The sequence below is a fragment of the Neopelma chrysocephalum genome, unplaced genomic scaffold (genome assembly GCF_003984885.1).
Source record: "Neopelma chrysocephalum unplaced genomic scaffold, ASM398488v2 Primary Assembly neopelma1_24, whole genome shotgun sequence".
In the NCBI taxonomy this organism is placed as follows: domain Eukaryota; kingdom Metazoa; phylum Chordata; class Aves; order Passeriformes; family Pipridae; genus Neopelma; species Neopelma chrysocephalum.
Window position 1 is genome coordinate 2,330,574 of NW_020897693.1, and position 27,144 is coordinate 2,357,717.

Here is a 27,144-nt window from a genome sequence, read left to right on the forward strand (position 1 = left end):
TGGAGTGCTGTAACCTAGTTCTTTCATATGTGCAGTTAGGTGCTGCAAACTGATCCCTTTCCCAAATTATTGTTCCACCTGTTTGAAATGGAAAGCCTTTATAAAGAGGATTGTGTAGACTAATACCGCTGATTTGGGATGTCCTCTCTGAAACACTCGGTTTTGATTTTTCAAATAGGCTGTTGGTGGGAGATGCATGTCCTGTTTCAGAGGCAGAGCCAACATTGCAGTGCTTGGGTTTTTTTTTTATTGTTCTGTCAAAATCAACCAAAACCACCAGAAAACAACCAAACAAAACAGAACCCTCAATAAAAACTCCCAAAACTGAAGTTTGCAGCCCTTGGCAAGCTGTTGACGAATTATCAAAATGGCAAAGCACCTCTGTGTTTGCCAGCAGTAGAAATGTAGCCAGTGCTGATGCAGGGTTCTTTTAGAGCTCGTGTGCACTGTCAGCACTTTAAGAAAAACCAGCTCAAGGCCTCTCCCCTTTTCGGTCTTTGGCAAGTCCACATCTACTGATGGAAACAGAGATGTGTGAAAGTTCAGGATATCACAGTCCAGCAGTTCATTGCACTGCTGGTTACTTTGCTATTTGAGCAAGTAACTTTTCCTCAGTTGCACAGCAAATTTTGAAGCATTTCTCTGAAAATCTGCAACCAACTGCACATCCAGTCCTTTCAATAAGGAAAAGAAAAAATAATCAGTAAATTTGACCCTTATATGTATGGAGGGAAAAGGAAGGGAGAATTATTAGGGAGAACAAATAGAATTAGTAAAAGGTAAAGAAGAGAAAATTATATAGTTCTGCATCTTTAAATGTGCTTTTTACTAGGTATTAATTTCTTTGATCATAGCTCCCTGAGTATGAAAGAGACCAGTAAAAGGCTAAAGAGCAAATTCAGATACTTAAAAAAAGAACACTGATTATTTTCAATTATTCTGTACCTGTTAGGAGGCTTTTATATTTTAACATTTTAGATTGTTTCTTGGATGTGTTAAGCACTGGAATCAAGGTATTAATTTAAAGATAAGGAATTATTAAATGATTTTTCTATGATCTGTACCTTAAAACTCCCCAGAGATTATAGACTTCCATGTCTGAAGAAGTGTATACAGAATTTAGGAAATAAAAAAATCCATTTCTAAGAGTTGAGAATGCTATGGGAAATTAAAATGTTAAGTGGAAGATTTACTCTGGAAAAGGTATTCTTTTGCTTTGGAAGGACCGTTGTAGCAGGTCTTGTGGGCGTAGTAGATAGGTAAGCAGCCCTCTGAAGTTAAACTTTATGAGATTAAGGAAAAAACTCATTTATGTTCAGTGCTAACATTGCATTCTGCTGTTCCTAAGCAGTGTTTTCTGCCATAATCTTTATGAACATAGAAGTGCTTTTCTCTCCTCTGACGTGGTATTCCATGCCAAGATCTTTTTCATAGAAACCAGTAGGGGATTATTTTAATTCATTGTAAATCGGCAGCCAAGCTTCACTAACATTTTTGTTAAAGATTGTCTTATTACTTTGGTTTCAAGATACTGAGTGTTCAGATATTAGCTTAGGAAGTTAGTTTTGTTGCCATGATAGCATTTATCTTATGAGTGAATTCCTGAAAGAGTTTGGAGCTGAAATTAGTCGTAAAGAGAAATAAAAATACCGCAGAGAGTTTTGCAGGACCATGGATTCCTTTATTAACACTGAATTCTTTTACCAGCTTGACTTACAATTTTCGGCATTGTGTACTTATAACTACAGAGCAGTTTCTGGCATTAGCAGCCTAAACAAAGCACAGTTCCAGGGTGTTTGACCTCTTGATGCACTTGTCAAAACCTTCCTGGTGTAGCTGGGAGCGAAACATGCAGCAGCAGGCCAACTTCCACTTTGTGTGGTGAGAGTTTGGAAGCAGATGTGGGCTGGTATCACGTAAGGTTTGTGACATCCCAGCAGATCTCACGTGGAGTTTGCTGGCTTAGCCTCGTGGCCAGACTGTGACTGGTCCAGCCAAAATGTGTGCAGTAGCTTGGAAATGCGCAGACTGGTGGAGTGCATGCTTCCTTTCTGGAATATGGGCTTGGGTGTTATCTAACCCCCTCCTCCAAGTCTAGGGGGGTCAGTGGGGGGAAGGAATCTCTGTGCACAGCAACACAGCAAAGGCTTTCCTATGGGAAAGCAGGAAGAAAGGAGTGTTGCCTTGAGTGCCACCGTGGTGTGGCAATGTCACTCACCAACATGGTTCAGTTACTTTAGTGGTTCAAAAAAACCTCGCAGTCACATAGCCAGTGTGTTTCAAAACCTTGAATTAACACTTACTGCATGTGAGGAATTGCTGTTGGAGAGTGGCCCTAGGAGTGCAAGGGCAGCACTAAATAAGACTATGTAAAAGTGCAAAAGTAACAGAGTAGCTTAAATTCAGTGTGCTCTCAGTGTTCAGGAGCTCTCCGCATGGACAGTCGAGGTATTTATAGTTAAATAGTTCAGGTTTGCGTGAGGGTTTCCCAGTGACCCTTCAGATTAAATCTGGTGACGTTTAATGTTACAAGCAAGTGCTAATTATACTGCTTACAGCTCTTTGGGCAAGCAGGAAGTGGTTTCCCATCCTCAGCATGCCCTAGCACATAGAGAACATTCCATCCTCCCAGATTTAAGTTCCTAGGTGGCCTTCCCCTGGATGAAATATGTTTTCTTTACCTTTTCTTTGTAAGGTGTCATGATTATCAGTGTAAAGAGGTAGCTCACAGCTGCCTGAGCCCCACCCCATCTCCTCACTGAGGGGAGGGAAGAAAGGGCAGCAGTTGGCATTTTTTAAATGTCTCAAGACTCGTGGTGTGGAGTACCAGGGCAGTACCTGCAGCAGGATCTGTGCCCTGGGCTGCCCCATGGTGTGGTCTGCCCTTGGCCTCTCTGCACTGCCCAGCAGTGGAGACTTGCCAGCCTTCTCTACTGGGCAGGGGTGGAAAGCAGGAGGGGGCTGTCACCCATGTTCCCATTCCTCCATGAATGGTGCTCACTGACAGTGCCTGACACCACTCTCTCTGCTTTGGTCTGTGCTTTCACTAATAAATTTCTTGGGAGGAATTTCTGTATTTTGAGGAGTATTGGGGCAGACCTGGTTATTTTATAACTGGTCTAGGATGGCTGAGGGGATGGGACTTGCTCTTCATCTTCAGTCATTCCTCGTGCCAGGGCTCTCTCCCGTCAATCCCAGGAGAGCCACGTGTCTGCAGTGCTGTAGCTCCCTGCTCCTGGTCTGTGCTCCCACATTGGCAGGGGCTCAGGGTGGCCTGTGGTGAGACCTTTCTAAAGCAGCTTTTAGGCTGTTTGTGCAGAGCTGGTTGGGAGGCTTGGTCTAAAACCTGCTGTGGCCCCGTAGTTCTCTGAGCTCAACCTTGTCCTTGTTTTGCAACAGGCTGTCTCCTGACCATATGCAGCCTTCCCAGGCTTTAAGGGCTACTCTGCTCTGGGGCTTGCTGAGCTCTTTCTTACATTAATTAATGTAGCTTTACCTTTGGCAGCAGCAAAGGGAGCTGCCAGAGGTCTTACATAGCATTTAAAATGTCAGCTGCCGGTCTAGAGCAGCTGCCAGCACTGGAGCTCTGGCAGCGGGAATGCTGTCACAGGACAAATGCAGGGAATGTCAGTGTGGACACAGCGTGAGTCAGGCAGGGCAGGGACTTGTGTACAGAGTATCCTGACGTTGGTAAAATGCCCTTTGAAATCTCCCAGCAAGTTGTCTCCTGTCTTGCTTGGGTCATATTTAAGGAAATGCTGCTGGCTTCTGACTGTTGTGGTTTGTATTCAGACCTGACTGTAAGTAGTTGTCAGTGTGTGGGGTCTGCACAGATGAAGTAATCTGGTAGGACTGGGAGTCTCTCTTCTGGGTGAAAGAGTAAGGCAAAGCACTGGTGGTGAGAGTCTTGAGAAAGAATGTAGTTTCTAAAATCAGTAATTTTGGTCACATGTATATCTCAATTTTAATTTTTTTTAGTGGATTTTTTCTTTTAAATGTTTGGAACTTATCTGTTGATTGACTGAATGAACATGGGAAAAATAATAAAAAAAAATTGTTACTACTGTCCTTGCTTGTCATCATTGCCTTTGTGAATAAAAGTGTCTGGAGAGCGGTTGTGTTTCCTCAATATTTTTACTAGAAGGCTTGGCTGAAGACATTGTGCTAATTTGAGTCTTCTATTTGCTGTCAGTGTGGGAAGTAAATTTCTTTTTATGCTGTTACTTTTTTGCAATGAGTTGTGCCAGCTGTTATAAGTTAGATGAAAACCCACTTGCCTCTCACCTGTGATTTAAACCAGGCTTGTGGATTGGGCCTGTCAGATGTAAGGAGGTCTGCCAGAGGTGTCCACATAGGTAGAGATGAATTCAAGATCATTTCAACTGAATCCAAATCCTTTCATGAGAATTTAACTCTTCAGCAGAGGTTTCTTTTACATGCTGGTGTTAAAGAAGGGCTCATTGGGGTTTTTTGTTTGGCTGGTTAGTAATGTGGGGTGCATCCATGGAATGCAGGGGTGTGTGAATCAGAAGGGTCTCACTGCCAGGCTCATAGATGTAATGATAGACTGGGTACTGCAATATTCACCACAGTGTTTTACATACAGAATTAATCTGTGCCCTTCCTTGTGCTGGAAATGTGTGCCTTTCGTGCCCTGTGCCTTTGCATATACACTGGCTTTGTGTTTCTTATGGTAACAAAAGATTTACATTAAGCAGCCCAAGACAATTTTAAATACTAACAGGCATATAGAGCTGTGCTTTTGATACCACCAATAATGGAACTACTTACTGGAAACCAAATTCTCGACTTGCTGATGGGAATGCTGTAGAGTCAGCCAAAAATATCCAGAAACTTTTTGATATTCTAGGTTTGCTTCCACATACAAGAAAACTTGCGTAAACAATAAAGCTCCCATCCTGCTCTACATCCCAGATCTGGGTTTTATGGTAGATTTCTTTTTTTAAATCTAGGAGGGTTTCTGAAATGGGGAAAGTGAAAGGCTCAGATCATCAGGGGGTTATTGTCAATACTGCCCAAGGAGTTATAAATGAAGATCATCAAGTCGGTCATATTTGTCTTTTAGATTTTTTTATCTGTTCTGACCTCTGAATTCGAGGAAAAATAAAAGCCTGACTATAATATGCTTTTCTAAATGCAATTTTTTTTGCTAATACCCTGACCATTCTTTAGTCTGTTCTCCCTTATGGCTACCCCTTCAGAGACAGGCTGAAATTATAGTGACCTGTCTTTTGTTAATCTGCTTTTTGTATTCCCGTGTAATTTATTTTCATGTCTTTGAATTTATTCAGGATGGCACTAATGTGATATATGTGTTTCAGGCATGAAGAGGTTAATGAAGCTTTAACTGCCTCATAATACCAGTCATGTTCTTGGCAGCCTTGGGGATGGGAGTTATTGCCTCCAGTCATGTACAAGAACTATTATCCTCTTTGATTGCCATATTTCTGTACAGCCAAACTAGATTTAACAGGATCTTTAGGGGGGTCCTTTTGTATGTTCCTCAGCAGAAATAGCAATTTTATAGTGCCTCTTCTGAAAATTGAGAGGGCAGCTTTTTGTGAACAGGTAATGAAACCAAGAATTCCTACGTAAAGTGAATAAAAATTACGTTCACGAAAAGGTGTTTTGAAGATGTTTTTGTGATTTAATTTTTGGAAATAAATCCGTGGTATAAGAAACAATTCTCAGAGCCTCACTGCTAGTTTGATTCTGGCCCTTTGGCTACTTAAACCGTAGCTTTACCTTAGGATGAAGTAACTAGCTGTGTTTTTTTCTTTTTAGTTGAGGAAGGGGAAAAACTGAATGTAGTAAGAATTAAAGTGGACATGCAATTTTTTTTAAAAGCTCCAATGGAAGTGATTATTTATGGAAATTTCAGAGTAATTACTGGCTACCAGTGCTGCGCTGGCTATTTAAAATCCATCATGTGACTGAGAATGATGCCACTCACTGCACTTGGATTGCTTAATGACTTTTTTCTGGGCAATGTTGTGTTGTAAAACAGTAATTAGGTAAGATGTTGTTTCAACCACAGAGTTAGTTTGGTACTAATATGCTCTATGAAGAAATCGTGTTAAAACCGTAATACCTAGGGGACGTTCACAGGCAGGACTAAAGAGCCAGATATGAAGTAAAAAAGCAAGGCACTTTCTTCTGCAGTACTCACTTCATCTGTGTAAAGTCTGGAGGTATGAGAAGTTTGATTTTGAATACATGGTTATGTTTGGTCCTGTTGTTCCCATGACTATTTGCTTCAGTACATTTCAGAAGTCTGTAACTTAATGTTTAAATACATGAGATGCTCAGGTTATCTGAGTGTTGCTGCAGCCTTGAATCTTGGAAATAGCTGGGACTTATGGTTTTGAACTATCCACTTACATTTCATTAACTATTTTTCTTACATTTTTAAGAGGCAAGTGGTTTTACTTATTAGCGTTACCTATTTCTACTTAGCCAACATAGTCTGTCACAGCTGAAATAGCAGAACTTAGAGTTTTGTATCAAATATGCCAATCTTGAGATAGAGTGTTGATGAGTGCAGATATTTTGAATGCAGAGAAGGAAATTTCTGGTTTTCAAACCTGAGAGTAGCTCAGGCAGCCTCTTACACTGTAAAGTGGATATGTCTGTACATTAGAAGAAGTTAGATGTTAGAATCCTTTTGTGAATTGTTAACTGCAGCTCTCTGTCCTTTCTTCTTTGGATTTTTAACATGTCTTAACCTTAAGTTGCTGGAGTTTTTTAAATGACATTTTCTTGAGGGCACCATTAGACCTTCCTCTATCACTGTGCTGAGAGGGTTGATGTGAGCAGCTTAACATCTCTTTGGGTCTGCAGAGAGACTATTTTTATTTTAATAGTGTGCTCTAACAGTGTATTAGCAATGTTTCCTTGTGCTTAGGGATGGTTATGTCATCAGAAAGCACGTGAAAAGAATATGGAAATTTCAAGTGTGGGAACAGCATGACATAAGTGCATGGGAACATTAGACTTTACCATGCACGATGCAATTCATGACATTTAAAATTTTGCATGTTACTATATATACTGGATTTTTTTCACATTAGTTTCAAGACTTCTCTCTTTTCCTCAGCTCTTCAAATTAAACCTGAAAGAAGGAAATAAACTTGCTTAATTTATGTAAATTTGAAGGTTAGCATGATGTTAAAGAACTGCCCAGAAAAGGACATAACAAAGTGAAAGGCAAATCCAAAAGGTTTGGAAAATAATGGGAGACGAAGGGAAAAGTAGAGAAAGTTGAGAATCCGTGTGCATGGGGGGATGCATGGGTAGCCATGATGCTGATCATAAAAGGAATGAACATCTTTAAAAGAATAAGCGTGATACTGTCCAGCTGTTTTTTTTGTTATATTTCTGTATCCAGTGAGATTCTGGGAAGAACCAAAACATTTCCCTGCGTGCCTTTATAGGACAGAAGGCAAAAGCAGTAAAGCTACTTCCTGATATTGCAGTAGACACTGATAATTAAGAAACTTTTTGATAAAAAATACTATTATAAAAACGCTAAAACTTTCATATCAAGTGCACAAAACCATCTCTGCCTCCTTTCTTTATTGCAAAAGTCTTGTTGCTGAGAAAACTGAACCTGATGTACCGAATCCCAGAGACAGCAGTAGGTGTGAGACACCTTGCAAACAGGAGGTCCGTGACTCTGCTGGGAGCTGTTTTGGTAGTGGAATTCGAGCGAGGTTTGAGGAGAGCAGGAAATGGCATAAGGACGCCTCTGTTCCTTGTTTACGAGTAGCCAGTGCTGCTGGAATAAACAGCTGTACGGCAGCACAGTGTCTCTTTTGTCACCCAGTCCAGCAGGACTGGGAATGAAAACCTAAAGCTCAGGCCTTGCATTCAGTGGAGGAAGCCTATGGGATAAGGGAGCTTGTCACAGAAGTTTGCACGTTGCTTCAGCTTCCAGTAGTTTTGATCATAGACAAGAGCTTTCTAAATCCAGAAGTTGTTTTTGCCAGTAATGCTCAGTAAACAAAACTTTAACAGACAAACATAGAAGTTGAAACTGTTTCCCCACCTCCCACCTCTCTTCCCCTGTGCTAGAGAGGTATTTTACAGTTTTCTCAGGGGTCTCGGAACAGAGAAACCTGTGGTGAAGAGATTTCGGGTTTCTCATTGTGGCGTGACAGTGAGATGGGGAAGAGAAAATCCTCAACACGAGAGTGTGCAATGCAAACAGAGACCTCTCTCAGCTCTTCAGCCTTAGCCACCGCTTCTTTAAGTAGGGAAGTATCTACAGACTGACTCAGTGACTAGACCTCAGTTTGCCTTGCAGAACTAAAACAAGTGATAACGAGTGCTTTCCTCACTAGAAGCTACTAGTGACATTTTCACATATTTTCTAAGCATATGTAAACATTTGGATCCACTAAACATCTTCCTGCAGGTGTAGTATTTTCACAGGAAAGGGAAAATTGTGATTTCACCAAGTCACAGATATTTAATGGGGTGTAAACTGTGTTCAGATACTGCTTAATTAATCCTGTTTCTGTACAGTGAGAGGTGATTCAGATGCTGAGTTTTCCAGAAGATCAGGCATGAATCCAGTGCCAGAAAAGAGGGTGGGGAAAAAAAGAAAACCCACCAGGAATTTAATAAGACTGAAACATCTTTGTTGTTCCACCGCTGATCAAACTAAAAGGAATGTATTTGCATGGATTCAGTGGTAGTTGTGAAGGCTGATTTATTTCAGTATAGCAGAATGCAGTGAGTGGGTTCTGAAGAAGTGTGCTCTTATACTGAAATTATTACACCTCTGGCAGAGATAAAGAATACCTGATTTACCTTACTGAGGTCTGTATTCTCCATGAGCCTTCTGTACAATGATGCCCAGGGGCCTCTCTGCTCCATTCTACAACATCAGCCAGTTAAGATGTGTTATAAGACTATAGCTTTTTGTAATTTCTAAAATGGGAATAGTTTAATTAGGTTCTTAGCTGAGTAACTGAAGTTTAGTGACCATGTTTCAATGTTAATGTTCTGTAACTGGAAAGAAAGGTCAGTTAAACAGGCAAGGATTTTTTCAGCATCATAGAAGAACCTTTATGCTGTTCTTTTATGACATTTTAGGAAGTGTCCTTGGTACCATGTTGTGTGCATCTTGGGTATCATTGAAGTCCTTCAATAACTTAGGGCAGGTTATATTTAGACTGTTCTTAAAATGTATTTATTTTCAAGGACTGCCTAGCAAGTCTGTGTTTCTGTGTAGTTGGTAGTGTTTTGACTTTGGTTTTGGGAAAAGGGAATAAGAGAGCAGAAAGTTGAAATGAATGAAACTTTGTTGGATTTTGGTCTAGCAAATTTAAAGGAGTTTAAAGTATGACAAAGAAATGTTGTGTGTTCTTGCTATTAAAAAAATAAAATTAACACTAGTCCAAAAATAATAAAAATATTATGAAAGTATTTTACTTGTCTTGTTAATACCTTATTTTTATGGCAAATTAGTTTATTTTTCATCAAAAGAATTCCTGCTTGATTTTGATTTAAACAATGCAGCTATTTAAATAAGGCTCTTATTTAGTGGTGCTTGCATATTTTCTACAGAGCTCTACATTACTTTGAAATTCAGTATTTCATTTATATGCAGGGAAAACGATCCTTTTCCTTCTTCTAGCAATCTGCAGAACCCATATATTCTTTTTTAAACTTCCAAATGTAACCTTCTTAAATATTTTAAGGCATAGCTCCCAACAGAACAGTGGAAAGCTGCTCTTCTCTTAACTTTGCCCTCTCTTTTCTAGGTCTTTGTGAAATACTCAAGCTGCTTTACTTTTCACTGTCTGAAGACCTCGTTATTCAGATAATAAGGTACTTGTGTTTTCTAGACTGACTTCTACTGGGTTTGAAAGTGCAAATAAATATTCAAGGAAGGATAAGTATTAAATGCACTTTGTTCAATGTGTAAAATACAGTAATTTCAGATCCCTGTTTATGTAGATGTCAGATTCAGTGTTGCCAATGAAAGGAAAACCACGTGTTTTCTCAGATGTTGGGAGTAGATGGGAAGACCTTGTATTCCTATCAGAGGGATCCAGAGAAAGGATCAATGAGGAGTGCACCTTCATTGCTCTGGTTTTGTGATCTCTATCAGATTTAGTGTGCCTGTTCCATTCATAGGATTGAGGCAAGTGACCTATTCCTTGAGCTATTGCTGATTTGTGTGCAATATGTAGAAGGAATATGAAATACCTGGGATAGCACAGTCACCATGACACAAATACAAGCTTCTGTAATGATCATTAATTACAAACTTGCTGCCTTGGGTAAACTGGATTTTTTCTAAATTTTTTTTCTGCACAGATACATGATAAGCCTTTTATTATTTAAAGTGCTACCTGAACTAGCAAGGCCAGACTGATTGGGGTTGACTTCCTTCACTGAACAACAGCGAAAGTGAAATTTCTTAAGCAGATGGACATAAATAGATTTGGTGAAGTACTGATGGTAGAAGCATTCCTGATTAAACAGGCAAGGTGAAGCTAACATGCAGGAAATAGAGAAGGCAAGAGATTTTTTTTTTTTTTAATTTGGGAAAGTTACTATCACAGTGCAGAAAATGGGCCATCATTCTTACATTTCTACACTTCTGCTCCCTTCCCCTATGCCAACTTATCTGCTTGCTAATTTTGATCTGCCTTTCCTAGAGTTCTTACGTAGAGATAGTATTTTGTTTCTTGTGTAGTAACATTCTCAGAGTAGAAATTCTTCCTTTTTTCAATTAACATGCTGAAATGTGGATGTTTAGGTATTCCTGTAATAAGTTTAATACCTTTGAGGATTTATTCCTCTATTTTTGTAAGCAGACATTAAGCTGTTCCTCAAAAGCCTGATTGATGCTCCAGCCTTATGGAAAGAGCTGCCTTATTTATGCCTTATTTTTTTATAGAGCCTTTGCAATTAATTTGGTAGCACTTTGAAGTGAACAGTCAGAAGGATAAGATCTCAATTTAACACTAAGGACTTCAGCATGAAGACACTGAGCTGTTTTCACCTAATTCTGGTGGGACTGAACCATCATTATAAACAATTAGCAAAGTATGGAGAGTAGTTCAAGTGAAGGTCATTTATTCTAGTAATTAATGTTTTTGAGCAACCTAGTGGTCAAAAAAAATTGTCTTTTTAACTTTTTATTTTATTATTTTCTTTAATGTAGTTTTTCTTAAATCTCTTTTTGGGCAGATAATGTTCTTTTAAGCAATTATATTTGTTGTGTATGGCATTGACAATTGTGGACATTATCAAGGAAAATATCTCTTAAAACCTTACTTTAGGTAAGTAGTCATTCTTTACTTGATGTTTGCAATACGTTAAATTATACCTGCAAGGTGAAGCACTTACTATTTTAAAATAATTTTTTTAAGAGAGGACCAACTGTACCCTGAATAGGTCAGAATCTTTAGCCGTTAATTCAGGAAATAATTTCTTTTCAGAAACTGTCACTGGAATGCAGAATTCTGCATTCCTTATGATACTTGTATAAACAGCTAAAAATAGTTTCAGCATGTATAATACATCAGATAATAGATGTATAGAAAGTTGCTATTACAGTATTCTCTTGATGTACTCTGTGAATCTGTTGGAACAAGGTGTGTCATATTTAGTCATGGGTTTGGCTGAGCAGGGAGCTATACCTCAATTTATATGGATATTTTAAATTTCTGAATTACATTACTCAAAAACTGTTAGAAACATTATCTTGCTAAACAGTTTTGTGGTAAGAATTCCTCTGGTTTCAGAAAGTGGTCTTTTATTTGCTGATAGAGGTTTTGAGTAAAGAAGTCCAGTTAGAGTAAAACCCAGCCAGTTAAAATCTGAGTATTCATCATGGGTGCAGGTACTGGTGATGGTTGTCTCACTGCAGGTTTATTGGATACTTGGCTGAACTCAGCCTGCGGATACTTTACTAGATGTCCCCCATAAACATATAGCCATGACTGACACTCCTTCAAAAGAAGAAGGAGAAAAAAGCTTTGGAGATAAAAAAAAAATAGAATTTTGTAACTCTGGAAGTAGCTTTTTTTTCAACCCCTTTGCACTTCAAATAGAGTCGTGAATGTTCACTGCTTGCTGAGAAAAGATGGTTCTGACATGAGAATTCGTGTAGGAAGCTCAGATCATCTCAGAGGAGCTCAGGGGTTCTGACCTCTTAGTTCTTGTTCCCAAACTTCTGGGGTTGTTTGGAGCAGAGTTTGGGCCGTCCCTGTTGTCAGAGCTGTTCCTGGCCCTTCTAGGAGGCTGCTGCGTGGGGCTGGCAGGGAACCCTGGGCTGCAGGGGCAGCGTGGGGGCACAGTTACCCCCAGACTATCGTCACCGAGTCCTCCACCGGGCATTTTCTGACTTTGGAGGAGTTCTTGGTCAGTTAGATGAGCTTTAAGGCTTTTCATATTTTGAAGGAAGAACAGTGTATACGTACCAGGAGCCACAGCTTGGGCTGTCATAAAACTGATCTAAAGATAGTGAAGATGACATTACTGGTTTGGACTATACCATAAGAAGTATATTTATTTCTTTTTAGTGTGTCATTCTGTATCAGCAGAAAATCTGCTAAAAATCAGAAAAGACAAATCCTATGTGTTAAATCATTAGCTTTGAACTTATTTTTAAGTTCCTCCTCATTTAATGGGGTCTATTACGAAGTTCTTACTCCAACTGTCTCTTCCTTTGAAGGGTTTCTGCAGATCCTGACCACTTCTAAAGAAGGAATTCGCAGCAGAAGGCTAATTGATCTGCTCAGCTCTATGAATTTGCATAGTGTAACAGAAATCTTACACCTCATAAAAAATCTTACCCTTACAAATGTGTCCTCTGTATTAAACAGTTCTAGTGCATCTGTTTTTTTTACAGGTTCAAGACAGCAAAATAAGCTCAGGTGTGTAGGAGAGGCAAAATATGTGAGGGCAGACTAACATTCTGAAGGGAGATATAGAGGTAAAAGACATTAAAATCAAAGCCCCATAACTTTACAGGGTCATTTCAATGCTGGTTATGTAAGATTGCTTTCCAAGTGAAATACATTCATCTCCTGAGTCAATATTTTTAAGAGTTCTCAAACTCCAGCGAAGAAGAAAAATCTAAATTTGTCAACTGGGTAACCAGTATCAGGAAATATAATGAGCAGATTTTGTTTGTGAATGTGGGTCACATCATCCCTTCTCCCTCCTCTTACCTACTCTTTTCTTAGGCCATAAACATTTTCGGATTTTTGAAGTATTTTGAAGCATATTTACAGGAGTTAACCTGGTGGTGTGAAGCATCAAAGGATTCAGAGGCTGTTACCCCCAAATCCATGACAGCTTTGCAGATGGAGGAGACATACATCATCATCTCATCTCTCCTTAAACAATTTGTTCTAGGCAGTGGTTTCAGGTTAAATAAATAACCAAGTACACAGTTTAGAGACTCCAGACCCTTAAGTATGTTGAATTAAAAATTCAGGGGCACTGTTGCAGTGAATAGAAGGCAATGTGTTTTACAGAGAAGCAGGAAGAATATATCTTGATTCATTGTACCTCCAAGTAATTACTAAGAGCAGATCTTGCTGGTAATTCAAACAACAAAAGCATTTTCTAATTATATATGGTCAGATTTTCTGGTTTACAGTTTCCCAGTGAAGAACTCTTCTTTGGGAAGCCTGGGGGGTAGAATTCCCCCCTCCTCTGCCTGTCCTTCTGCAGGAGCAGGGGAGTAGGAAAAGGTGTTCTTGGCTCACATTGTGCATGCTGGGGTGGAGATGCAATCTAATAAATACACATAGTTTTCAACTAGTAAGTGCCGAAATGTCTGATAATTGAGGCTGTAGTCCTTTCCTTAAGACATACCAAAACATGTTACATTTGTGTAAACAGCTGTGTCACTCTCGTACACAGAGCACAATGGTGGTTTACACTATTTTTCCAAGGAATAAATGAAGACCCAGAGCTGTAATAGACTGAGCAAGAATAAAATCTAACAGTATGCAGCAATGATGGACACCAGTAATCCTCAGTCTACTCAGCAGTTGCTTCAACTGCAAAGTAACAGATTCATTTTAGAAACACCAGCAAGGATTTCTAAGAACTCCTGGTAATATAACAAATTTGCATGTTGGGAGAGCGGAGAGGTTGCTGTCTATAGCTACAACTCTAAACCTAAATAACCTGAAGCTGTTTCTGCTCTGAGGGGTTTGCAGGAAGATATGAATTTTGCAGCCAGGAAGAGCAGGTGATTTTTTTTTTTTCTAACCACAGGAAATCTTTAGGTGTGCCAATAGATTGATGTTAGGAGCTTTTTCAGTATTCCCAGGTGAAAGCTGAGTGTGTATGCAGACTCTATGGCATACGGTCATTAGAATACTGTAAATTTTCTTGTTACTTTCACGAAGTGAAACATGATAAAATTTTATTTTCTACATTACACATTATAAAAATGGAAATAGAAGACTGAAATAGTCCATTCACAAAGGTGAAGTGAGCATATTTTGATCATATTAAAGCTACTTTACTTGTTTTTCAAAACAGATTCCTGCTGAGGGTGTGCAGCACTTGAAGTGACATTGAAGTAAAAAGCATTGTTGGAAAATTTCAGTCTACATTTAATAGCAGCCCATGCTATTAAATTCAATCCAGCTATAAGTGGTTGTAATTATTGTCTTGAAATCTGGTGTGTGTGCATTAGAATGAGGATATAGAGAGTTAGAATGTAGAGAATTAGAAAAATATAAAATGTTTGAATTATAGCAAGAATAACAATGGCCTGTTTTTTGTCAGCAACCTGCATTCTGTCCCATCTATCAAAGATAGATGGATGGATGGATCTGGCCATGCAAAATGCCTTTTTTTTTATTATTTTTAAAATTGCTTGGGTTTTCCAATCCAGCAATACAAAATACCAGCTGCATAGTGGAAGTTAAAAGAAAGGGAGTGGGATTCACCAACTGTAAGCACGGACTGCCTGTGGTTCCTTTGCTTCCATTTTCGCCTGAAATGTCACTTCACTTCGTTTTGAATTTACCACTGCAACGTTGAGTGTTCTGCTTGCTACTCAAGGTAGCAAGTTCCTGGACAGTATTGCTTATCATTTCCACTCTGTTTTCAAAAACCTGTGTCCGTGGAGGGGGAGCAAACGTCCAGCTCACATCCCTGGTGATTCCTTACCCCTGTGTCTCACGGATCTCCCCAGCACTTAGGATATATCTATTAAATGAAAGCGTTGACTTCATCTGTTCCCTCGCAAGATGGCAGCATTGCTTCAGGGAATAAGTCTCGGGAGGTCTTGGGAGTTTTTACTATTTCTGTTTTATGCAGTCTGTGAGAGAAACTCTGACAGGTGTGCTCATTTGTGTTGTCTGAATTTACATATCAACATCAGTTGGTGGGACAGGATGAGCTTCATTCGTTTGCTGCTGTGTCTGCAGGTTTTGCGATGAAAATAAGTTGCTCTAATGAGTTTTGTGAATTGTGTTGAAACTATCTCATTATTTTCGTTCTTTGTCATTATTACAGTGACTAGTTAATAATGCAGTTGCATTTCTGAGATTTCAGCTGCAAAATTTGATTGTTTCAAATGCAGAAATATCTTATGGGAATTTTAATTTCAGATTCTTACATGAGTAAAAAAAGTACGAGTGCTTTTATTCTTTAGGGTCTTGATCCAACTCTCTCTGAAGTCAATGGCTGAGTTAGAATTTTAGAGTAAGTCCTGTAAGGGGATAGGAACAGCTAATAAGAAATGTGAATAAAGTAGGTTTTTATTTATTTTTGTATTTTGTTCCCTATATACATAATCAGGAATAATGAAAGAGCTGCTGTTTGAACCATTAGAAGCATCAACCTTGAGTTACCTCTGGACATTACCTTTATTTTATTTCAGGGCACCACTGATTAACTTCTAAAGGAATTACACAAGTTTATTTCTGATTCTAAAAGCAGGTCTAACAATTAGGCCTTACCCATAAGGAATAAAAAGCTTGGAAATACAGGAAACCTCACTGTGCTGTCTTGGATGAGGTCCAACTTCCCAAAAATATAGATGTATATTTTTTGCTTTAAATTATCATTTTTCCTGTGATTTTGATTTTAAAATCAAAAGCATGAGTTGTGAGCTGAAGAATAATATTTTCTAATTCCTGTTGTTGTTTTATAACTCTCTTCAGATATTCCACTTGGCAAAAACGCTAACAAGACCATTTTCATTTTTAAATCAGGAAAGCATTTTCCATGATTGCCTGGAGATATGTCTTTTTTATACTTATATTACTGAAAGAGATGTACTTTGCTATCCTGGGTATTATTTCAAGGAAATATTGGCTGATATGCTATAATACTTTAACAAGAAAAGATTTAAAGGCTTGTATTTTCATTTTCTTGGAGATTTTTAGGCTGAGCAGAAAAAAAACCCAAACAACTTAGCTTGCTTTTCTTTTAATTTCTCAAAATTCAAAATGCTCAAGATGTGGGTTTACTGACAGATGGTCACTTTGTTTGCACTTTTTGGACTAAGGCAGGTTTAGTCTGCAAGTTTAACTTTCTACTGACAGCCCAAGGCATCTGACTTAACGTTCAGAGATCTCAAAATTCATATATGTAAGCTTGGAATGTATGAATTCAGTATTTAATTTCTTCTTTAACGTACCTGGAGATTTTTATTGGTGCAGTTCTTCTCACCTTCAGCAATTCACAGTATGGCCTCCCAAACACAATCTTACCATTAGCGTCATTTGTGTTTGTGGCTTTGAACACGTTCTCTAAAATTACTGAAGGAAAAAAGCCATGGATATAAATGATATCAGGAGAACGAAGTCAGGTCCACATGTAATAAAAAAATGCTGAATTCTGCTCTTTCCCTCCTACTCCAGCATAGATGCTAAGTAAACAAAAGAAATGTTACCTGATGGTATCTTCATTTGCAGAGGCTGCTGCCTCCACTTTAATATATATTCTGAGTTGTTGGAAGAACTGAACTGGGACACGTGGACAGCAGCGTGTGAGAGCTTCAAAAAGGTAGGTTCAAACACTGGAGAATGTTTTGGCTCCTGCAGGTCAGCACACCTCCATCATTGCAGCTCTCTTTGGTTAAAAAAGAGAGAGAGCAGGACTTCCTGCTCACACGAAGCATGTGAGAGTCTCCATGAGCCTCCTCTCTCACACCTCCTGGCAGTAGGACAAGTCTGGCATTCAAAGGGAATTGAAAGACATTTGCTTTAGAGAGGAAGATAATTCAAGGGCAAGCCTGTGGCAGAAAATTAAGAGAGATTGTTTAAGGAAACTAAATAATGAAGGTTGTTGGTGATGAAATGCACTATTGATCACATTCAAATCCAACCCACACTGTTAAAAGTCAGAAGGTATTCTTTTAGTATACAGCATGAAACAAATTTCCCCTCTTCCTAGCAGATGAGAATTCTTGTTCTAAGTGGGTCTCACTGGTTTAATCAGCAGTGATCATATTTGTGGTCCTTTAATCTAGAACTATTGATGTTAATGTTTAAGTCAATTTATTTTTCTTTAGAAAGCATTTAGAATGTGTTTGGCTCTTACCATGTTTTTCAGGGCTATTTAGAAGCACTTTTGAAATAAATGGGAGAATGAGGTACTTTTAAACTTTATAGTGGCACTTGTAAGACAAACCCAAAACTTCCATGATGTAACTTTTTCATGTGTGTTAATTCTATAAGCATTTGTGTGCACCTGACTCAAATAGAAGATTTCATTCTGAGGAGTTGAAGGACAGTACTTTTCACACATGCTTAATACAAAGCACAAATAGAAAGAATAATGCTCTTCCTTGTGAGTATTCAGAGAACATAATAGAAAAGCAGGTAACAAGGACAGTACAGATCTTAGATGATTTAAGGAAATGCTGAATTTTGAATTTATACTAGTTTTTAGTGTGGTCTACTTGTTTTCATTTCTAGAATAATACTAATCCAAGTTTGTATTGGGATCCATATGAGCAATTTTCATGGAATATCTTGGTATTTGTTTGCTACTCTTGAAAGCCATGTTGCATGACTAAAAATTATCAGGAGTAACATACAAATAATTGGGAGCATCTCCTTTTTCAGTGCCTCACTTCAGTCATGAAAGAATTTGCAAAGATACTGTTGAATATGACCAGATTACAAAATTTAATTCTCACTCAGAAACACTGAAATGTTCCGTTTCAAATTCCCATCCCATTTTACTTCTCCATACTTTAAGGATTTACAAAGGTAAGAAGGGATGAACATTTAAATTTTACTTGGTTCATATCCTGATGAAGGTGCACCATTAGAAAGTAGGTTATTCAAAAGGATACATTATGTTGGAATATTCATAAAAATGCTTTTCAGTAGCTGAGTGCTGCTCAAAATCATTGGATGGGTCTGCATTTGGCTTCTGTTTTACTGCAAATAAGAGGTATTGAGATCCCAAACTTTTAATTAATAATTATTTATTTTTTAATTATAATTTTCTGAACTTTATATAATGCAAATGTGTGAAAAGAAAACTTGCTCTGAAAAGGATAAGTAGATATATGGCCAAAATGTCATTAATACTTTTGCTCAAAAATGTAATTAGAGGAACATATGTTGCATTGTGAATAACAATGTTTCTACTAATAAAGGAAAGGATTTATTAGAAGTAACCTTTGGGCCAGATTCCACTTTCTTTCTGCTACAACAGATGTGGAATAAACATAAAGCGGAAAAATGGCAGAAAAACACGAGATATTGCTTGCAAAGATTTTATTCTGGCATGTTTGAGATTAGTGTCTGTTCCATTTGGTGTATATAAATTTTTAAGGGGTAATGTATGTGGTAACCTCAACACTTATTACCTAGTCCTAAGCATTGTCTGTTATATTGGCTTCTCTGGAAAGTAGCACAATAAATAATTTTTATGCTTTACTTAGTATTGCTAAGAAATTTGGTAATATTCTATCATTTGGAGGTTGGGGAGAACTAAATAAAGCCTAAAAGCAGTGGTATTTGGGTAAAATGCTAGGCTATTAATGTAGAACATGTAAGTTAATGCTGCTTGTAAGTCCTCAGATCTTTGCGGTGCTTATTCAGGGATAATTCATGACAAATTAAGCAAAACAGAGATTTGTAGGCTGTGGAAGAGCTTTTCAAGAAATGTGAGCTGTTATTTGATACAACAGCATTCAACCTTCCTAACAGACTAACTTTTTTTACATACATGCCTTGCTGTATCAGAGGTGTAAAAACAGACATAATTTTAAGGTTACATTTTATATAATTATATTTTATATAATTTGTAAAATTTATTAAAATTATGTGTCCTAAAACAATATATTAAATATTTATTTAGAGTTCATCACACTTGACAGGTGAAAGATGTAAGTGCATGCATTCAGTTGCATGGTTGAAGATGTATAAAAGGGAAGGAAAACCAGCTTATGAATAACAGTAAATTGAGAGATACTGGAGAAGAAGCTGGAGGGCTTTAGAATAAAAAGGAAGGTAAATTAATAGTCATGAAGGAGTTTGCAGATGAAAATGAATCCAGGAGAAAGGCAGGTTGAAGACAGAAGTATCTGAATGAATCATGAGTAATGGAAAGAGTGGACAGAATATATGGGAATAGGTGATTAGAAATTTAGGAATCTTTCAGTCTTTAAAATGTAAACTTAACTGAGAGAAGTCTTAACATCTCATAATCCAATCAGGCTGTTTAGGGCTCCATACAGTCCTAGCAAAGAGCAGATTATTTTGCTTCATTTGCATGCAGGCCTATGTGGAAAATACATAGTAAGGAATTGCAGGAGGGTTCTCAGCGGATTTGGAGCAGGAATAGCAGTTGTACATTTGAATGCAATGGTCTAATTGTTTGTGGCTGGACCGCTGCAGAAATCCAAGATTATAAATATACCTGTCAGTGAAAGATACTTGCAATGAATTTTCTCATAGGTAACAAAATTGAGATAAAACACCTGACAGTTAAGGATAAGTAGGCTAAAAAAGAATGTGCACTGCAGTGTTCCAGGGGCAGTTGTTTCTTTGTTTCTTTCTCAAATCCCTGTGCAAGAATAAAAGCTGAAAAGTAGAACTGAGCTGGAGTGTTTGCAGCAAAAGGTGCAGTAAGAAGAGAAAAGGATGTTTGTGTCTTGCACTAAATAGGGGTGGCTGTGTTAGTCTCCACCATTATCAATAGGAAGCTTAAGTGGTCAGATGTTATTGAAAGTTATTGAAACTAAAACAAGGTGTAGGCTCTGAAAATATCCTCTGCAAGACACAGACCTGTGCTACAAATGCAGGAAGAGCTTTTGTAATTCCAGTCTCAGAGGGGGAAGAAAGAAAGCCATGTACAACTGATGTATATTGATGGGTGACCTTGATACTGGCATTGCCAGCAACAAAAGTTAGCAGGCAGCAGGTTTTGTGGAGAATATTTGAAGTAAGGTTGGAAGAACAATCAACTGAGGAACAGAAACCTTGACTGTATTCTGAAAACAAGCACTAACACCTGCTCTGAGCCTAAAGCCTTTAATTGTCATTTTCTGAAAGATAAAAACTCCCCAAACCGTGCAGTATCCGAATATAAGTCCCAATTATTTGTAAGTCCCAATTATTATATAAGTCCCAATATAATAGCTCAGGGTAAGCAAATGCCTCTCATTTGCAAATTGACTTTACATTTTTGGAAGACATTGCTCAGGAGCATTAGGTGCCTGATACAATGTAGGTTTGTAACAATCTGTAACATGCTAATCCTGTGCTAAGAAATTAATTGGTGTAAGAGGGCTGTAGCACATTTATGAATTCTCGTGAATGAGTAAAATGTAGTGGTGAAAGGTATGTATGGTATTAGCTCAGAGATTGCTGGAGGAAATCTCCAATACCTTTTGCAATGCTATTTGCATATAATAACCTGAAATTTTGTCTTAATACTGACATAGTGAGTTAAGATTTACTTGCAGGGTCCTGACGTAAGGCACTTGATATTTATATTGTGTACAAAGTGGAGTTTTATAGTCATATAGTGTTTCTGGAGACAGTTTCTATGTGTTTTCCATGTTACTCTGTTCAGCTCTGAAATGTGCTGCTCAATGGCATTGAATTAAGTTGTTCTGCTTTGTTCCTTTGCAGGTGAGGAAATACACCATCTAATTAACCAGAAATGAAGTGGTGGGAGCAAAAATAAACTTAGTTCTTTCAAATTTGTTTCAAGAAGAATAAAGACTTTGCAGATTACATTCTGCCTTCGTGGCAAATCTTGTCTTCTAACTGTAGTTGAGTAGGATGGTATTTGTTAAGCATTTGAAATGATCACGGAAGGGGCTTTAAAGGAAATGCCATGTGGATTGCATAGAGTTTAGGTTCCTAACTGTGGAGACAGTAGCTTAACAAGGATTGTGTGGGTATTTCTGGTTTGGTTCAGACCAGCTGCAATATATTGTTTAAACAGGCTATAAAAACAGCCTTTCTAAATCTGAGCACTGTGATGATTCCAGCAAGCTCACTGAAACAAGTTATTTTTGGCAGGGAAGAAAGAAGATAGGACTTGGTATCTGCACTGAAAACCTAATTTTCTGTTTATTTAGGGAAGAGGAAATGAGAAGCAGCATTACAGCTGAGGATAAAGCTAGCATAAAACAATGAGGATGAAAAAGCTAAGATAAAACTGACCTCCTTAGGGGGAGAAATGAGGCTGATAGATGTATCTGGTTGGCTTGGTGGGGAAGACATAAGAGGAAAGTTTGGGGTTATTTGGATTGGACTGATGTCTGAAAATGGCAACCAGTGAGGTTCTTGAGGGGGAGGGGGGAATTTTTTTAAACTCTTACACATATTTTCTACGTAACATCTTGCACTTTCTGAGGTCCCTTTTTAAAGGACTTTTCCAGATAACATTTACAGTCCTGACACCTTGTGCTTGGAAGCCATGTGTGAAGTTTTGATAGTAATTAAATACCTCTTGTTACTTTAGAAAACAATGATAATACAGTTTATAAATTTCCACTATTCTGTGCTACTGAATGTTCTTAAAGTAATCCATTAGTAAGGATGTGCTCCATGCAATGCTTTTATGGCTAGTTCAGCACCACTACCGAGTTTGGAAACAAGAGAACTGAAGTTAGGAAATTAACTTGGAAGTAAAGCAAAAGGCTAAAGAACACAGCATTTGAAAGTGGATCCTGACAAATTCAAGGAAAGAGTTATATTCAAGGCTAGGATGTTCTTGAATACTTTAAATGGATTAGAAAGAGTTGTTAAACTGAGTGTCTTTTTCGTTTTAATCAATTATATTAGTTGAGGATTGCCACTAAGTCCCTGAAGGATTGAAGAAGAGTTCTTTCCCCTATCTCTTCCCTCATACATTCAGATTTTTTCATCATTACATTTGTTGGGTTTTTTTTATTTTTCTTTGCTAGGAATTGAAGATGAGAGTCTGAACATGCTGTACTGCCATTCCTATAGGAAATCTTAATGATCCTGTTTATGTTTTCCACCCATGCTTGGGACTGCCATCTGTCATGCAGTTGCCAGATTTGAGGAGAGTAAGGAATTCTCTCCCACCCTCTCATCCTTGTTTACGCTGGCACAGGCTGTTGGGATCTTTATTTTTCTGTGCTCTTCTGGTTTATGGAGCAAAGTTCACTTCCTGGGCTTAGTTCAGCTGCTTCACTGTGGCTCCCTGAAAGTGCAAGACCTTCAGTGCTGCTAAATACACTTTCTTGTTATTTCTGTGTGATGTCTGAAGGGGTTTTTTATCTTTTATACTAAAGATATACGTTACAGGCTGCGAGAGTTTTTCCACTGCTGTGAGTGTATGTATGGGCAGAATGGGTGTTGGTTTTACATTTTAATCTAACATCTACTAAATATGTTTAGGACTTCAGGGTGATCAAGGTAGTCCCTCCCATCATTTACACCTCTGTTCTGTGAGGAAATGTCTCTGATACATTCACAGAAGCAGCAAAATCAATATTGTGCTTTAGCCCTGAATGTATTTGGAATTTTGCTTGGAAAAATCCATTATTTTAGACTATTTCTTTGCTTTGCAATACTGTAGGTTGTACATCCTCAATCTGGTTTATGTGACTGCACCAGTAATAGCGTCAAACTGTTTAAAGTCTGATTTCTCAGTGGAAGATCTAGAGTTTAGGGAAAAAATGCATGAGGATCTGTGATTCTAGAAGCATTGCCTAAAAGGTGTTCAAAATCTAATAATCCTAACATTTTTGCTTTTTACAAGATCAGAGCACTGCTAGCCTTTCAAATACCTTTCTGTGGGACTTATAAAGCAAATATTAATATGCAAATGTGAAGGCTTTGAGCTAATTGAATATTAATGACTTTTGGAATATGCTGCTATTGAGATGTTTGAACATTAAAGACAATGAACATTACATAATTGATAAGAATGGCTCATTAGTTAAAACAGAGTTTGTGTGACTGTTGATGAATGGTTTCAAGTCATATTAGTTTTATAATGGTTTCTGTCAGTACAGAGTTAATTTTTGAGGTGTAAGGTGATATTAGGGTGTTGGACAGGAGGTTGCAGAACACTATGATAGGTCAATACCAGCTCTGCCAGTGTTGCTACATTCAAGAATAGTGTACTTTACTCAGACTTGGGGGAATGCAATGATTTTTTTGTGCTCTCCGTTCAGCGATTCTGTTTTTATACTTTGCATTAATTCTCTTTATAAAAGTCGTAAATGGTATGATCTGCTAAACTTCCAAGGTGCAGCTGTATTCATTCAGGGAGTGTGCTGAGACAGTAAATAGGAGAGATCACCTCTGTCATGCAGCTCTGAACACGCTACAAGGGTGGATTTATTTGTGTGTGACATGAAATCCTAACTCTGCTCTGGTTTCCTGCAGCCACTGTGTGGGACCTGCAACCTGAGGAGAACCTGTGCTGCAGCACGAAAAATGTCTCGGTTCCAAAAGTTAAATGAGAGAATGATCATCAGCAAATATGAGGCTGCTGCTTAGTAAGTAGGGGTATTTAGTGACTTTTTCACTAAAAGCAATGAACAGTGATGTGTTTCCAGCCTGAGGAAACAGGACAAAATGAGCAGGACAAACCTATGTTGCAGATCAGGTATAATTAATTTCTCTGTAATTAAGTCACAGAGTAATTTCTGTTGAAAGGGGTGCCTGGAATCTGAGAATTAGCAAGCTCCTCTGTAAAGCACTGTCAGATGGAAGGAGGGAGCTATAAATGTGAGTGATTGTAAAATGATCTAGTGTGAAGATAACTGCCCGTCACTGGCTAGCAGGGAAGTGGCCCAGAGGGGCCATCTTCACGTAAAATATATGTACACAGGAGGCTTCAGAGCAGTAATATATTTGCTAAGAGAAAACTATTGCATCACTCATCTATTAGGTGAGTCAGATCCATTGGTGAGTGCCAGCAGGAAAGAAAGGAACTAGGAATACTCAGGACCCAAGGAATTGATGAGCAGCCGGAAGGAAAGAACCCATTTGTTTGAGAAGCAGTTGCATCAACTAACACCTGCATTGACAGATGTTTAGGGCCAAATCCATGGGTCTCATGCCAGAGCACAGACAGCAGAGGGAAGGGCAAAGCAGCCCTGCAGCCCCACTGCCTGGGAGCGTGGAGCCCACCTGAGAGAGAGCGCAGGGAGACAGAAGTTGCTTTCTTCAGTCTCATCAGAAGAGATGGATTGGGGCAGGACGGAGTCAAATATCTCTCAACCATTTCCCTGGTAAAGCAGAGAAGTTGTTTTATTTGACTTATCTACCGAAAAACCATACCTGAGAATGAATAGATGCATTACTTTAAACATATTTGAACAAAATCACTGCAATACATTTTGGACATACAGCTTGCAGCAAGTATAGATTCTCTGTATAGATGCAGAAAAGGATGCAGTTCTTGAACTTGTATATTACTTTTATCTTTGATGATGTTACATTAGAAAGAAATGGGATACCATAGAAATATTTTTTGTAATAAATGAATACATCGAAAGTATAAGATAAAGGTGGAAGATACGTGAGGACTCAGAGCAAGAAGACTCATCAGAAGAATGCTTAGCAGATGTGTAGTGTTCACTATGGTGTGACACAGACATTTTTCTTGTTTCCTATTTCAAAATACATGAGTTTAAAAGCATATGCTGAATCAGGTAAGAATAAAGTGTTAGTGCTATTGCAGCTGTCCTTGCTGAAGGGTAGCCTTTATCTCACGTAATTACATTTACAGTTGTATTGTAATAGAGCTGTGTACTAATGGGATGATTTAGCCATAAATCCAAAAGCCGTATTGAGGCTATTAGAATGTTGAGGGTGTCTGGTGCAAGCCTCCCTGGTGCACTTTCTGGTCACCATCTGGAAGGAAGCCAGCTAGATGCAAATCACCTTTTGTGGGAAAATAAGAGCCTAATCTGTGTAAGGGTCACACTCCAATGTAAAATATGTATGGATTTATCAGTGGGAGTCATTACCAACATACCTTTCTGCTGCTCTTTGCCTCATTGTGTGCACCAGCTCAAGTGGAAAATCAAGTGCCAGATTAATGCTACGCATTTGCAAAACCCCTTTGAGAGGAGCAGACACTGTTGCCTGTAAATTTAAGCCTTTTAAGAGGTTAAGATGGGTGAAGGTGAAACAAATATTATTGTACTTAACAGTGTACTCCTGCACTCTACAAGGCTTGATTCTCTTCCCCCTTGAAGTCAATTGTGAGACTTCTATTGACATTAATGGGAGCAGGCTGGGCCTGTTCCTGAGCTGGAGAGGGGCTGCACGAAGAGCTCTTCAGCGTTCCCTTTAAGTGCAGAAAGACAAATTTTTTAAAAAAGAAGAGAAACAAACAGTGACAAAACACCACAAACAACCTACGTGTTATTTGCAAAGTGTGGTACTGAAATCTGTATTAGTATTTAAAAGGAGGCTGGGGAGAGGGTTGTTGATATTCTGTCTATTCCTGCAAGACAAGTCATTTAGTGGGGAGGGGTGAGTTTTGATAGCTGGCCTTGGTGCACTGTTACCATGGTGAGTTGCAAACAATTCCTCCCTGGATTCTGGTGGTTTTGTGCATTTGCTAAAGTTAACACTGTTACCAAGTGAATTATTTAGTTCAGGATTCCTGGCTTATAATTTGCTGGTTGCAGAATTCTGGGAGTAAAGTTTCAGTCTCTGAATGGTTGGCTCCTGATAAAGCAGTTTGAAGTGGTTTCCTATGCCTAAATAAGCATCCTCTGGAAGGTGTGAAATGTACCAAATACGGGAAATGGAAAAGAGCCCCTGGCATTTCATGAGATTTTTGAGTGTTCCTGACTATTTGCCAAGGCTCATTCAAAGTAAATGGATGGGTTACTTTCTAGTAGTTCATGGGCAGTGACCCGTATAAGAAAAACTTCTGAAGAAATCATGAGAGCTTCACTTGCTTACTTACCTAAATGAATTTTTGGAAAGGGACCTGTTTTTGCTAGAAACATATTATTAGGCACATTGTACATTTATGTTTGCTGCCTTCTTGCTATCAGTTAACTGCTTTGGGTGGGAAAGACTAACCAGATAAGGTTCCAGCTTCTGTTGTTGGAGAGAGAAACCAGGATCTGAGCTGAAGGGCGTTAATCCACAAAGATGCAATTAAACGTAGGAAACAGGAGCTGTCCATACAAGGAAAAAAAATTGAAGCAATGAACTATAATGTTCATCTGTTCTAGGACTGGAAGCAGGCTGACAGAACAAAAGTCATATTTGGAAAGCAGCTGGTCATGCCCAGATTCTGAGTTAACATATGAACTTTAATCCCTAAGAGAAATATGGAAGTTATCTCTGGAGCCAGATATGCAGACTGGCTGGATATCCAGTCTGTAAGTGCAGTGGAGTTGCAAATAGTAGTGAACTTCATCGAACTGTTTAGTTTTGATTTGTTGTTGGTGGATTTTTTGCTGTCCTTACCGATGCAAGAATAATTAACGTGTCATTCTGCTCATTACACAGGATGTTATGTGTCACTTGGACTTGGAGAAGTGCTGATTTTGAGGCAGATCCATGGAAGCATGTACTGTGCCCCCTTTGCCTGGTCGCTCCTTGGCAGTGTGGAAAAAAATGAGTTCTGACTGAAATGTTTGTATGACCCAGGTTGGAAATGAATTAACGACACACTGCAGTAATTGATTCTTTA

General features: G+C 38.5%; 1 long non-coding RNA gene across 2 annotated transcripts in view; it reads left to right on the plus strand.

The window, feature by feature from the left end:
- LOC113975653 overlaps window positions 1-27,144 on the plus strand; it is a 51,355-nt gene continuing 24,211 nt past the window's right edge. For both annotated transcript variants that reach the window (XR_003536872.1, XR_003536871.1), the window contains exons 1-5: window positions 1-6,212; window positions 9,792-9,858; window positions 11,230-11,321; window positions 16,938-17,028; window positions 21,120-27,101. This is a non-coding gene — a long non-coding RNA (uncharacterized LOC113975653). The remainder of the gene's footprint in view (window positions 6,213-9,791; window positions 9,859-11,229; window positions 11,322-16,937; window positions 17,029-21,119; window positions 27,102-27,144) is intronic.